Raw genomic sequence first — 13703 nt, forward strand, 5'->3', positions numbered from 1 at the left:
GTGACAAGCCTGTTTTCCATGTTTACATGGAATAACAAGATTTAGGCCCATCCATCCAGTGGATGTTTCACTGAACCAAATGTCATGGTAATAATTGTCTGAACCAAAATTTTGGTCAGGGGATCACCAAAGTAGGATTCATCCTCTGGGCATCAGGTATGTCTTTACAACATTTCATGACAATCCATCCAATAGTTGTTGGGATGTTTCAGTCTGGATTAGTAAACTATATTTGCAGACTGAGTGGAAACAGCCAGCATGGATGGAAATGACCTGCAGGCATTTATAGATACAGGAGAGAGTAAAAGGGTTATCGATAATTTATACAAGGGTATCACCTCAATGGACACAAACTCACTAATTTATATAAGGCTGTAACGCTGGGAAAAAAAAGATAACAATAGAAATATTTGAGCAAAATTTGCCTAAAGTTTTGTGTAAAATTATACCTATCATCTCATATCTTTATGACTGCAAGTACAAACTAAACTGTGACTAAATGGTGGCATTAGATACAAATTTCTACTAATGACCTTTTACTCATCTATCATCATCTAGCAACACTACTAAAGGATGACTGTGACCAAATCTCTGCATAATGAAGTGAACCACGGCTGTGTATTTGTCTGGTTAATTGATGGCCTCATTCTACTCCTGTTCTTGTTTTAGTTTGAAAAAAGAATAAAGAATAATCTTTTGTTCAGATTGATGTTGATGCTTTAGGTAAATGTGACCTCATTGAATACTTTATCAAGATGAAGTGGAACAATATGCACCACACAGGACATGCCCACAGGCTGCTCCTCACTATAAACCTGCCATATGTTACATGACGTATAAGCGGTCTCCTTGACAGCATGCAGTTAGAACAATAGCTTTACGTCTTCTCTCGCTATCGGAAATTATAGCAGGTGGGCGTGGAGGTGTAATCAAAGGCAGACGGCCTCGTAAAGTCAACAAGCAGCTTTATCTGAGGTCTGGCCCATATTGTTCTGGGATCAGACAACCCTCTATGCTGCGCTACAGGCTGCTTTCACCGTCAATCATCCAGGATCCAGGAGTCACAGGGGATTAGCCAGCTCTGTGGTGCTCCTAACGAACACACACAGACATACACAGCACTAACATACAGCTGAACGAGTAAAGAACCATGCCTCCACTGCTAATGGACACTTCTATTCAGACAAATGAGTGTTTTTTTACCAAAAGTCATACTTGCCAAAGCCTCCCAATTTTCCTGGGAGACTCACGTTTTTCATCTCTCCCTCTCCCGGTTTCCTCTCGGGGTCACAATTCACCCATATTTCTCACCATTTTGGACACATTTTCACACTTTTTTTCCTTTTCCTGTTTCTGGAACTGAACAGCGTGTACAATCCGTACTGTTTACACCCGGACGACAATAGAGCTACACCAACTGTTGTTTCCTGGCGGAACAGAGCAGTCTATGCTCGCGACATAACGCAGTTTAAGCTGCGCTCGCCAAAGCGTGCAGCGGGCTGTTGTGGCGCCGTTGTCGCGTTGTGTCTGAAAGGACCTTCCGTGAGTGAGACAAGGAGAGAGAAATGGAGAGAAGAGAAAGAAATACTCAAGCAGGAGCAAACATTTATAAAAACGGATGAATATTAGTTTATTCCAGAGATTCACACGCTAAGTTCACATCAGAGGAGTTATTCAGTTTTCTTCTTTAACTCCTGGGAGTATTATCCAGACCAACTGGGACACTGTTTCTGGAAAGAGAAGGTGCCATTGAGCTTAATGTAATTTCCCAATGCTTTAACCCAGTGGTTTCCAACCTGGGGGGCAGGACCCCACCACCCAAGGGCTCAGAGTGGTCGATTAATGGTAGGGTGGGCGGTTTGATACTACTGATACCACCATGTCTTGCTTTAAAGATTATGAATCAATAGGATTGATACCAATGTTGGATGTGTCTCAGGTTAGATCACGGTATGGGCACATGGCCTGTTTTCTTTTCTGCTGCTGTTAATAATAATAATAATACATTTTATTTGGTGGCGCCTTTCTGGACACCCAAGGACACCTTACAAGAATTAATTAAAACATAGACAGATAAAACAATATAAAAACAACAGGACATGACAGAGACATATTTGTACAGACACATAAGATGGGTGATGATGAGTGCTAAAGAGAGTATGCCAGTTTAAACAGGCGGGTTTTGAGGAGGGATTTGAATGATGTGATATTTTCAGACTGCCGGATCTGTTGTAAGGCGATCACCTGCCAGTTCCAAAAATTCACACAATAAACATTTATTTACCCTTTAAAATTGCCTTGTGTATTGAGTCATTAACATAGAATAGTAAAAAGCAATGCTTGATGTCGGGGCACGTAGGTTTGGTTTCAGACGTGGAGCAAAAACATGAATAGAAAATGTCATATCAGCCCAGTCGCACAGCAGTTAAAGGTGAAATAGTCACAAACTTTAATGTATTTATTCGTCTACACAGACAGGAATTTCACACTTTTTTTGTGATGGTCAGTTCAAAATCAATTTGTATGTAATCCACCTAATTATGAACCGGGAAGTATAAAGACCGCCGAACGCACGTGATTTTAACCCAGGAGACCGTTCATGTCCCGTGTGAAACCACAAGTCAAAGTTGATTTATTTGTCACGTAACTTCCGTACTTAAGTTACGGCACTTCCGGTGTTATTATAACCCAAACCACCATCTTTTCTTAAACCTAACTAAGTAGTTTGTTTTTTGGAGCAGAAATTAACAGGTGTGTCACATGTTGCTGGACATTCATAGAGAAACGCATAAAAAAAAATGTTTTGTTAAAGGTCATGATGAATGTCAGAAAAAAAACAAAAACGAAAATTCATGTCCATTGGTGCCTTCAAATGAAACTCGTGAGCTTGTGTGTTTACAACACGGGAAGTCGTTTACACGATATGCTTGGCGTTCAAGTGGTTAAGTCGTAAGAACACCGCTGCTAAGCAACGGCAATATTAACGTTACTGTCGGTGTCTAAAAGCCACAGATGCTAACAGTTTAGCAGGCTAGCAAGTAGGTAACATAATGCAGGAAATGCAAAGACATGATGACAGAGGAAAAAGATGAGGCCGTTGGGAATATCAACATTTCCCTCAGACATATTATAAAATGATGAAAAAACACAATATACGGCTAAAATTACAATATATTAACTTATTATGCACGGAAAAAATAACGTCCATAACTTCCGCCATTTCTGTCAACATGAAAAAACACGTCACAAGTCGTGAACTTGGAAATTTCAGAAACTTTCCACTTCCGAGGTCGTGAATACGACATGAGGGGGCGTTCATATGCGCCCAACTTGTAAACACGGTAAACACGACCCCATTTAAAGGCACCATATGTACACAAATTAAATAGATAAAATATTGTGACTATTTTACTGCCGTGAGACTGTGTTGCATATACAGTATATAAACTGGGGAAAAAAAAGTTTGGAAACTTGTGTTTGGTGGATTATTTCTCTGTTGTTACAATGCTAATGGTCATTGTATTTTACAACATTGGAAAGCCTGTTTATTTACCTTCACAATGATGTTCAACTTGTAAGGATCATGCATTTGTGGGATGAGCAGCACAGCTGATTATGTGGGTAGCGCCCAAGAAATATTTGCCAAAATGCTCTGCCAATGGTAAACAGTGTATTCTCATAAGGCTACCAGGAAGCCTGCAATGACTGCCCTTCACCGTCAGGCCCGTTTGTGCTGGTGTCGACAACACAGACAATGGAACCTGAACATGTGGGGGAATGTCATGTTCAGTGATGAGTCCAGGTTCTGATATATAACATATACATATACATATAACAAAAATACGTAAACCTCAATCACATAGTTTTTAGCCTCTTTTATAGATACCTGATACTTTGTAATACATAATGTTGTATTTGCATCTTTGCTACAAAGAGCACTACGTCCTTTTAGGAGGATATTAACTTTATAGAACTGTTCATATTAAGGCCTTATGAAGAATATTCATGCATACTTGTGTTCTGAACATAATGTTGCATGGCAGCCAGTGTAGTCATGATTAATTCTACTTTTTCTTTTTTTCATTTAGTGTAGTCATGATCACAATTGATGTGATCAATCAAACTGCATCATATCCATCCTATCGGACATGGACCAAAATAAAGGCCAATATCAGCCTCATATATTGGTCTAATAACCTGTGCTGGCACACACACACACACACACACACACACACAGAGTGTATAAAGCCCTCTCTGGGCCAGCCTGAGGCCATCGATCGTCTGGCTGTGCCCTGGGATGAGATTCCCAGATAAAGCAGCGTCTGAAGAGGCAACAGATTGACGCTGACCTCTCCCTTCTCAACACCAACAACAACTGCTGCCACTTCCAAGCACAATAAAACATGTCTGTCAGCCCCATACCGCCTGATTTGTGGTTTTAGCTGCTGTAATTTGAAGCTATGGCACGACATGTGACATGATGATTTGTTACATTGACAACATTCATGCAATGTGACAGGACAATCATGTGCAATGAATATCATGGCTGAAGAGGTGGAACCAGGTCTCAGTATCTGTGGAGCCAGACACTACAGAACATGCTCTGTTCTCTAAACATTTAGAATTAATTTCGAAGGTATATTTTTTACATTTATATTTCCTTTATAGTGTCCATGTTATGATTTTCCCCCATGTTCAAATACAGTACTTTGTGTGAAACTATTTGACTTTAACTCAGCTTGTACTGTCATATAACATAGGTTGCATTTGCAGATTGCAGTTTGTCAGCGGTGGATAAAAAGTCAGCAGTAGATGTCACATAGAAGGGATGTACATCGTCTGAAAGCTGGGAACCTGAAGATTAATTTGAGATGCAGCTCAGCACTGTGTGTCAAATTGTTCTAGTCATTAATAAGAAATAAAAATAATTAATAAATGAATTAACCAATTAAAATAAATTGTGAAAGTCTATAAGAGTGTAGAAAATGATGATTTAAGTTAGTGATGGTCATTCCCATGCTCTATTATTTTGGGGTTGATACCATTTGTTACAAAGATTTGGTGCTAAATTTAACCATTTTTTTTTTACAACTGGAGAATTGATAAAAATTATCAATAGTCCCTCCAAAATACCACATTAAGACACCAAGACCTTGAGGAACACCATAGAAAAAAAGCCATGCTGTGATTTAGTTTCAAAAACTTTTGACATTTGGAGATTACTGCAAGAATTGTATTTTTCTGTGATTGGATGGCAAGCACTTCTGTTCTGGAACCTGCTCAGAAACCCCCTTATTGTCAGTATGCCTAGGAAAGCCATCCATCATCTGAATGTTTTAGGTCTCTAGTTTGATCCATCCATCCTCTGAATGCCCTAGGTCTCTAGTCTGATCCATCCATCCTCTGAATGCTCTAGGTCTCTAGTCTGATCCATCCATCCTCTGAATGCTCTATGTTTCTAGTTTGATCCATCCATCCTCTGAATGCTCTAGGTCTCTAGTTTGATCCATCCATCCTCAGAATGCTATAGGTCTCTAGTCTGATCCATCCATCCTCTGAATGCTCCAGGTCTCTAGTTTGATCCATCCATCCTCTGAATGCTCTAGGTCTCTAGTTTGATCCATCCATCCTCTGAATGCTCTAGGTCTCTAGTTTGATCCATCCATCCTCTGAATGCTCTAGGTCTCTAGTCTGATCCATCCATCCTCTGAATGCTCTAGGTCTCTAGTCTGATCCATCCATCCTCTGAATGCTCTAGGTCTCTAGTTTGATCCATCCATCCTCTGAATGCTCTAGGTCTCTAGTTTGATCCATCCATCCTCTGAATACTCTAGGTCTCTAGTTTGATCCATCCATCCTCTGAATGCTATAGGTCTCTAGTCTCATCCATCCATCCTCTGAATGCTCTAGGTCTCTAGTTTGATCCATCCATCCTCTGAATGCTCTAGGTCTCTAGTTTGATCCATCCATCCTCTGAATGCTCTAGGTTTCTAGTTTGATCCATCCATCCTCTGAATGCTCTAGGTCTCTAGTTTGTGGCTGTATAGTTTCATGAGGCTGTGATTATCCTAGAGGTCACCACAGGTCATTTTATCCAACTTTGTTTTATCCAACTGTATTCATGTGTATTCATGTGTCCCCTATGGGGACTAACATCATGATGTTAGTGATGATGTTAGTCCCCTATGGAGACTAACATCATCACACATGAATACAGTTGGACTTATTGGATCCACAAGAGTCTCAGCTTTACAGTGATGCCCAATTTATGGAATACCAAGACTGTTTAGGAACCCCGGTATGCAAAAATATTCAGATACACCATTTTAGAGTAGGCAAAAATAACACATTTACTGTATACTGCATTCAAAAAACTGCATGGGATTATCATAAAGTGGGCATGTCTGTAAAAGGGAGACTTGTGGGTAACCATAGGACCCATTTACATTCACATATCTTGAGGTCAGAGGTCAAGGGACCCGGTTGAAAGGAGTATTGAAAAAGAGTTGCAGATTTTCCAAAGCTAATTGTCTAGAATCAGCATAACACTATAAAATAATGTCATCTGCATAAAGATGGACTTTACAAGTACAGACGAAACCATATTGTTAACATAAATAGTAAAAATAATTGATCCAAGGTAGGAGCTTTTTGGGACACCCTTTCTTTTAGATGATAATTTATAATGAACATTACCTTCTCTTACACTGTTTTCTGTCTAGGAAGTAGTTGCTGAACCATTTGTGAGCACTAAGACCAGTTTGTTTCGAAGCATGGAATGATCAACTGTTACAAACGCTTTTGAAATGTCAACAAAAAGTGTTACAAAATGTTTTTTTTACTTTCCACAGCAGAGACAATGTCAATTATTACAAATTATATTGCAGAGACTGTGCTATGCTTTTTTTTTTTTTTTTTTTGGTGTGGGCATAACATCGAGGTGCTGGTAAAGAAACACCTCACAGTAAGTTGGCTACTAATTAAGATTCAAGGGTTCTGGTTAAACATGATAGCTTTACAATTGGGTGGTCATTATTTAAATTAGCTTTATTTCTAGCTTAAGGCAAAAGAAACACATGAGCAGCTTTCCAGGCTTTGGGAATTATAGCTCGTAAAATAGGTTAAAAAAATAATGTGCAATTATAAAACCTTGAGAGTGTCCAAAGTGTCTAGTTTCCTTTAGGTCTATAAAAATTAGCTCCTTTGTGTGTGTCAAGGATCACACTGACTTGAAATTACTGCTGGTTTATTGACTATTTCACATTTTTTCATGATGGTCAGCACAAAATAAATTTGTATTTAATCCACGTAATTGTGAAGTAAGAGAGCACCGAACGCTGCGTAGGGAGGTCTGGGTGGACGTGTGGGTCAAAAAACTAACTAAGTAGTTTTGTTGCCTCAGCCTAACACAGATTTGCTTACATTGTGTGCAGATGCTTCCTTAAAGGTAACAGCTAATAGTTGTTTTGCTTTCATCTTATAAACATTTGCTTGCAGTCCATTATCAATTGTAATAAGTGATTATGATTCTTCAACAAAATTGATTATTGACACTCTCCGTTTGAAGGATCTTGAGCTTCGAGCAACTTACTCCCGTCTCTGCTTGCTCCCTCTAACCGCCAATTAAACTATTAGACTCAGAGCGAAAAATTAGGAACCGTCTGCATCAGCTGTAATGATTCCTAATTGCTGGATAGCATTAAGAGTTTGTCTCCGGATCAACTCTGCGAAGCCAAAACCCCTCTCTGTCTCTCTCTCCTTCTCTCTCTCTCTCTTTCTGTCTCCATCCAACCTTTACAGATCTAATTTGGTAGCTTCAGACTTTCTCATGACTTTATTAAAGGACTTTTCAGATCTCCACTTTTCTTTTACTCTGAGTGGTTCCACTGCACAGGCACAGGGCTGGAGCCGCTGTAAATTAAATGACTTGATATCACATCAAAACCAATGAAGGTGGACCCTGAATAGCAGCGGTCTCCTCCTCTCTGCTCATCTCATCTGTTGTCGCTCATTAAGCCTCTAAAATAAGCAGCGGGAAGACATATAAGACCTCGATGTCACTCACTGGTCGAGCCTTTTAAAGGATGTGCTGTCCTTCAAGCCCTCTGGTTTTATAAACATTTAGATGAAAGGCGAGTGAGTGATGGCCAGTGGGGAACTGTTTGACCAATCTTTCATTTTACTGCAGGTTAAGCTTCCAATTCTGTGTGGAGTGAGGAAATAATACGATTTGGGAACAGTTTAATTTCAATATTTGGATACACTTATAGTGTGCATGAGTGCTTTTTGTCAGGTTCACAGTGAATGACTTGTGGCATTGAAAATCTTATTTGGAGGATAGATGAATGTTGTGTTATACAGAAGTAATGAATGGAGCATACATTAAAGGAAACATTGAATAAGATGAGTCCATTTATTCATTGTGTTGTGGAACAGACTGTACAAAACATATTGGGATGAAGTTGTGATCAAAAGATCCATGAAAATTTCATCATAAGGCTACAATATCATGCTTGATATCATTGGGAACTAGAAATTCCGAGCTTTCCAATGCATTTAAATGCACTTCAACGACCAGGGGCGGCAAAACGAAACAGTCAAACTTCACATTTGACAGTCCCAATGTAACACAGAGCATTGTTTTCACATCGTACGCTCACGATGACATCATTACGATCAACTCTGTCTCACGGCAGTCACAAACTAGTGACGAAATTTGATGGATTTGATTCGTGTATATAGACATGAATTTCCCTTTTTTCTCGTGATGATCAGCACAACTTTCAACAACACGTGATGCACATGTCAATTTCCGCTCCAGTCTTTTCAAAATCAAACTACTTAGTTAGGATTAGGAATAGATTGACTTGGTTAGGCTTAGGAAAAGATCATGGTTTGGCTTAAAATAACACCGGAAGTACAAAAGTTATGTGGCGAATAAATCAACTTTGACTTGCTGTTTCACACAGGACACAAACAGCGGTCTCCTGGGCAAAAGTCTGGTGTTTTTTGACCCGCCCTTTCACCCCGACCTCGCCACTCTTTATACTTCCTGGTTCACAATTATGTGGATTACATACAAATTGATTTCGTGCTGACCATCACGATAAAAATGTGAAATTTGTGTCTATATACACTAATGAATACATTCAATTTCGTGACCATTTCACGAACGTCTGTGCGACTGGGCTGTTGCACTACGTTACGTGCGGTACATAACACGGTACATAACACGGTGACAACACGCAGTGGCGCCAGATTTCCCCGTGGGAGATCACTGCAATAGCTAGAGCATTTATTCCTTTTTGCAGTGGAAAGCTAAGGCTCCTGTCTTTCGCGTCATCATGTTGTAAGCTCGTGATGACGTCATTAAGTTACGTTACGTACGTATCAAAACGCCTTTGCACTTGTGTGGCTCATTAAAATGAGCAGATCTCAAAAACTAAAAAATGTGCAAGAATATTTTTTCATGTTTCTACATATATTATTTAGTAAGATTTCATGAAAAAACATGTTCAATTTTTGTATATATATTTTTTTATTTATGACACAATTTCAATATTTTTGTCAATTATTATGATTTATTGACTTATATACATTTTAAGCTGAGGTTGTACAGATTTTAGGGATATGAAGATACTCCAAGACTCCAAGAAATGACATCACATCAAGGAAAATACCAAAGTAGGCACTGACCGACCATTTCTATTGCAGAGCTTAAAGGGTTAAAATAATTATATAGTAAAATACCTAACATACTGTATGTACAGAAAACACATCACAAACCTTCGAACTTCAAAATAACTCAAGAACACTTTGGGACACCAACACCAGTCTGGTTAAAAGTTGTGTGTTTGTTGGACCCATCCCCCTCTCCCCCACTATCAGCAGTCTCTCTCACTCTTTATTCTACGTCACCAGCTCTAAGCGTAGCATATTCACACTGATGTATTTACATTGCATTGTCATTCAGGCCGTTTGGTGAGACCGGGCTGTATTTCTAGCCACTGCTCCTGGCTCAGTGCCCCTCAGACTGGTTGCTACTCAGTGTGACAGAGAGTGTGTGCAAGAATAGTAACAGAATAGTATGAAGCAGACGGGCCGAGAGGGAGACATCCATAGGAAGGACTGAAAATGAAATAGAAACAGCTTCAGTAAAATTACTGATATAAGCACATTATCACGTTTCCATATTCTCATAGTATTCATCTCTTATTATCAGGTGTTCTCTCCAACTTTTTAAATGAATATAAAGATTATGTTGAGTAGTTGAGTTGAAAAGTCAGATGTTGGATATTGAACAGATCTTTTCGTGGCCACGTACCTTCATTTAGATGGCTATTGTTGGATTGGGCCAGGTTGTGATGTAGCTGCTCCAGAGTAAAGAGAGAGTGTGGGGTGACTGCCCACATGAAAGAGGTTCCTCTGGGTCCTTAGGAACCGAGACCCAACTCAGGAGCCAAGTCGGCCTGGGTCCAGATTGTTCCCAGACTAATTTACACAGGTCTGTGTGTCAAAATGTCTAATAGAATTTTTGATGCATACAGAGTTCACTGAAAAAAACAACTTGTAGGATTTACTTGATAAAATCCTCGTAACAATTTGCACTATCACTAACTAGGTAAACTTTACTGCTGTAATGTCAAGTACAACTCACTTGCCAGCATCAAGTAAAATCTACTTAATACTAAACTTAACATTTGTGAAGATATTAAAGGGACTATTTGTAACTTTCAGAAATGTTTCTTAACAGCGACACCTGTGGCCGTGAAATCAACGAAAGTCAGCGTCGGGCTCGCGCTTGCTCACTCTAAATATACCTGAACGAGCATCACTCAAAACAGTGAGGTGACACACGTCAGCTAAAACCACAATATCACTCTATATTTCAGCTGCTTGGCAGTAATGTTAGCTGACCAGACCAAGGTCTCTCCATGAACATGATTTAGATCTGATCCTAGTGTTGGCTTTTCCTGCCTAAGTGCAGGCTGAGGCAGCGGGGCTCTGCAGCATGTCTCCTCTGCTCTCTCCGCCCGCAGCCGGAGAGAGCAGAGGAGACACCGGCACCCGGTCGGTAACGAGAAGACAACGTAACTCTCTGCAGAGCTCGGTCACTTCACAAGACACGGAAAACCTCTGTTGGTCTGGAGGAGCTGCAGCATTTATTTCTGCACAAACGTCCCTTGTACATTCACTAGATACTCTCAGAGCTAAACTAACTCTTCTGCAGTGTGGAGTGAGCGCGCGTTCACGTCTAGAGGTGGAGCGAGCTGAGCTGTCTGAGTGAAGGCGAGCAGGCAGAGGAGGAGGGTACAGCGGCTACACGTGAACGCGCATATGCGAGCGCGCATGTGTGCCAACCCGCTACATTTATACGCTTACAAAGTTACAAATAGTCCCTTTAAGTAAATGTTACTTAATTATATTTAAGTTATAAGTTATATTTATATAAACTAATTAAGTCAATTCAATTTAATTTTTTCATAGACAGGGTCATCTCTGTCATGAAAATATTAAGTAAATCTTATATATCTGTAACATTTACAGTTATGAAGTAAATAAATAGATCTTATTATATTTCTTTCTGTTGAATATTTCCAATTACTTAGTTGTATGAAGTTATATTACTCAATATAATTGTGTAAATGTTGCTAATTTTCTTTTGATACATGTTACCAAATAAATGTAATTTTCTCTATGCATTTAATACACTTTTACTTCACAAAACTAAAATACAATACAAATAAACTGTTTAATTTTGTCATTATTAAACACCAATTCCCAGTTCTGGAAAACAATTCCATCTCCGTTGACCAACATGATGACATCCTTACTTATCAAAAATATAAAACTGCTAATTATTTGATTCTGCACTGCATTTCAAATAACAGCAGGAGAAAAACAACAGGAGATGAGGTTTTAACCTGACAGAGCTAGGTAGTATTGACATAACCAAAATTATATTTTGCTCTTAGACAAATCCACTGCATCCAACACAAATCTGGAATGGTGATTTTAAGGTATTCAATTAAAACCTTAAAGCCCTCTGAAACGGTGCAATTGCAACATTCAAACTGTCACTCTGGACTAGTGTACTGAGTATACCATTAAAACCTTAATGCATTCAAACATTTTTACCAACAGCTAAATGTGTTAACAGTTCTAGATAAAGAATAAATGCTAACAACTTTTTCTTTTACCTTTCTCTGTAATAAACATCAATGACAGGAAGAGTTAGTGCCTTAGTTGACACAAAACAGAAAACATTTCAGACAGACAACTTCCCACAACTAGTTATCCAGGGCGAAGTTGAACTCAAAGGCAAGGTGCTCTTGCTTGGCATTTCTCCACAAGGTGTGAGCAGGACAACATCACTAAAGTCCCACATTACAATTTTTGTCAAGTGCCTTACATACTATTGGGGCCAAGTGTCTATAATGAAAAGTATATTGATATTCACACTGGCACACAATATATTATCATTCCACTGTGATTCATTTTGCATTAAACCTGTTCTTTTCCATGAAAAGAGATGTGTATCTTAAAGGTCCCATATTGTGTTAATTTTCAGGAACATACTTGTATTTATGTTTCTACTAGAACATGTTTACATGCTTTAATCTTCATAAAACCCTTTATTTCCCTCATACTGTCTACCTGAATATGCCTGTATTTACCTTCTGTCTGAAGCGCTACGTTTTAGTGCATTACAACAGAATTTCAACGGAATTGCGTTGCTAGGCAACAGCTTGGGTATATGTTTACTTCCTGTCAGCTGATGTCATTCACATACACTGCCACAGGAAATATACTGGGACACATTTGGAATATTTTTGTTTAAAACTGTGAAATGGTCTAAATATAAAACAGTTTTATATCTATGGTCTATATAGTGTATATTTGTGACATCACAAATGTTTCAAAGACAGAGTTTCTGAATACAGGCTGTATGTATTTCTCTGTGGATTGAGCCTTTCACAGGATTTTTATAGCACTTAAACCTGCTTTATAATATAAACGCCATGAAAATCTCACTTTTTACAATATGGGACCTTCAAGAAGTCATATTTCTACTTAGTGGAGACAGATTATAAATGGACATCTCAATTGAAGAAGACTTTTGTTGTTGGTGCCCCAAAACACTAAGAAATGTAATACATAATTTTTTTCCATTCCATTCCAACCTTTGATTAAACTGCTTTCATTTCATTTATTGACTTTGAATTTACAGATTTACCAGATTCCATAGTCTTTTTTGAAATAATGTTCAAATGGGCTGAAGGAAATTAATTCATTCAAACATTGTGGAGAAAAGGCCGGAGCAGCGAGGTAGAGAGAGAAACTGTGGAATGGACAAAAAAGAGAAGCCTTCCTTTGACCATAAAAGACAGTACAGTACTGTCGCTATTTCAAACATGCACAGCGAGGTGGCTGGCACTGTGCAGCTAAATGAATGTTGTGGGCAAACTATGAAAGGTTTGAACAGCACTACTTTTAGTTCTGCCATGCCACAACACAATCAAAATCCTTTCAGATGGTGTCAGAGTGCCAATTTATTTTTTGGGAGAATTACATTTTTCACATCAAACCCCGATGAGTTTCATCAATGTTACTACCTCTCAATGCTGGCATCTGTTGCATTGATATTATACACCCTTATGGACAAAAATCCTTTTCATTATTTTTACAACAGTATTTTCACA

The sequence above is a fragment of the Sebastes umbrosus genome, chromosome 21, assembly GCF_015220745.1.
Source record: "Sebastes umbrosus isolate fSebUmb1 chromosome 21, fSebUmb1.pri, whole genome shotgun sequence".
NCBI classification, from domain to species: domain Eukaryota; kingdom Metazoa; phylum Chordata; class Actinopteri; order Perciformes; family Sebastidae; genus Sebastes; species Sebastes umbrosus.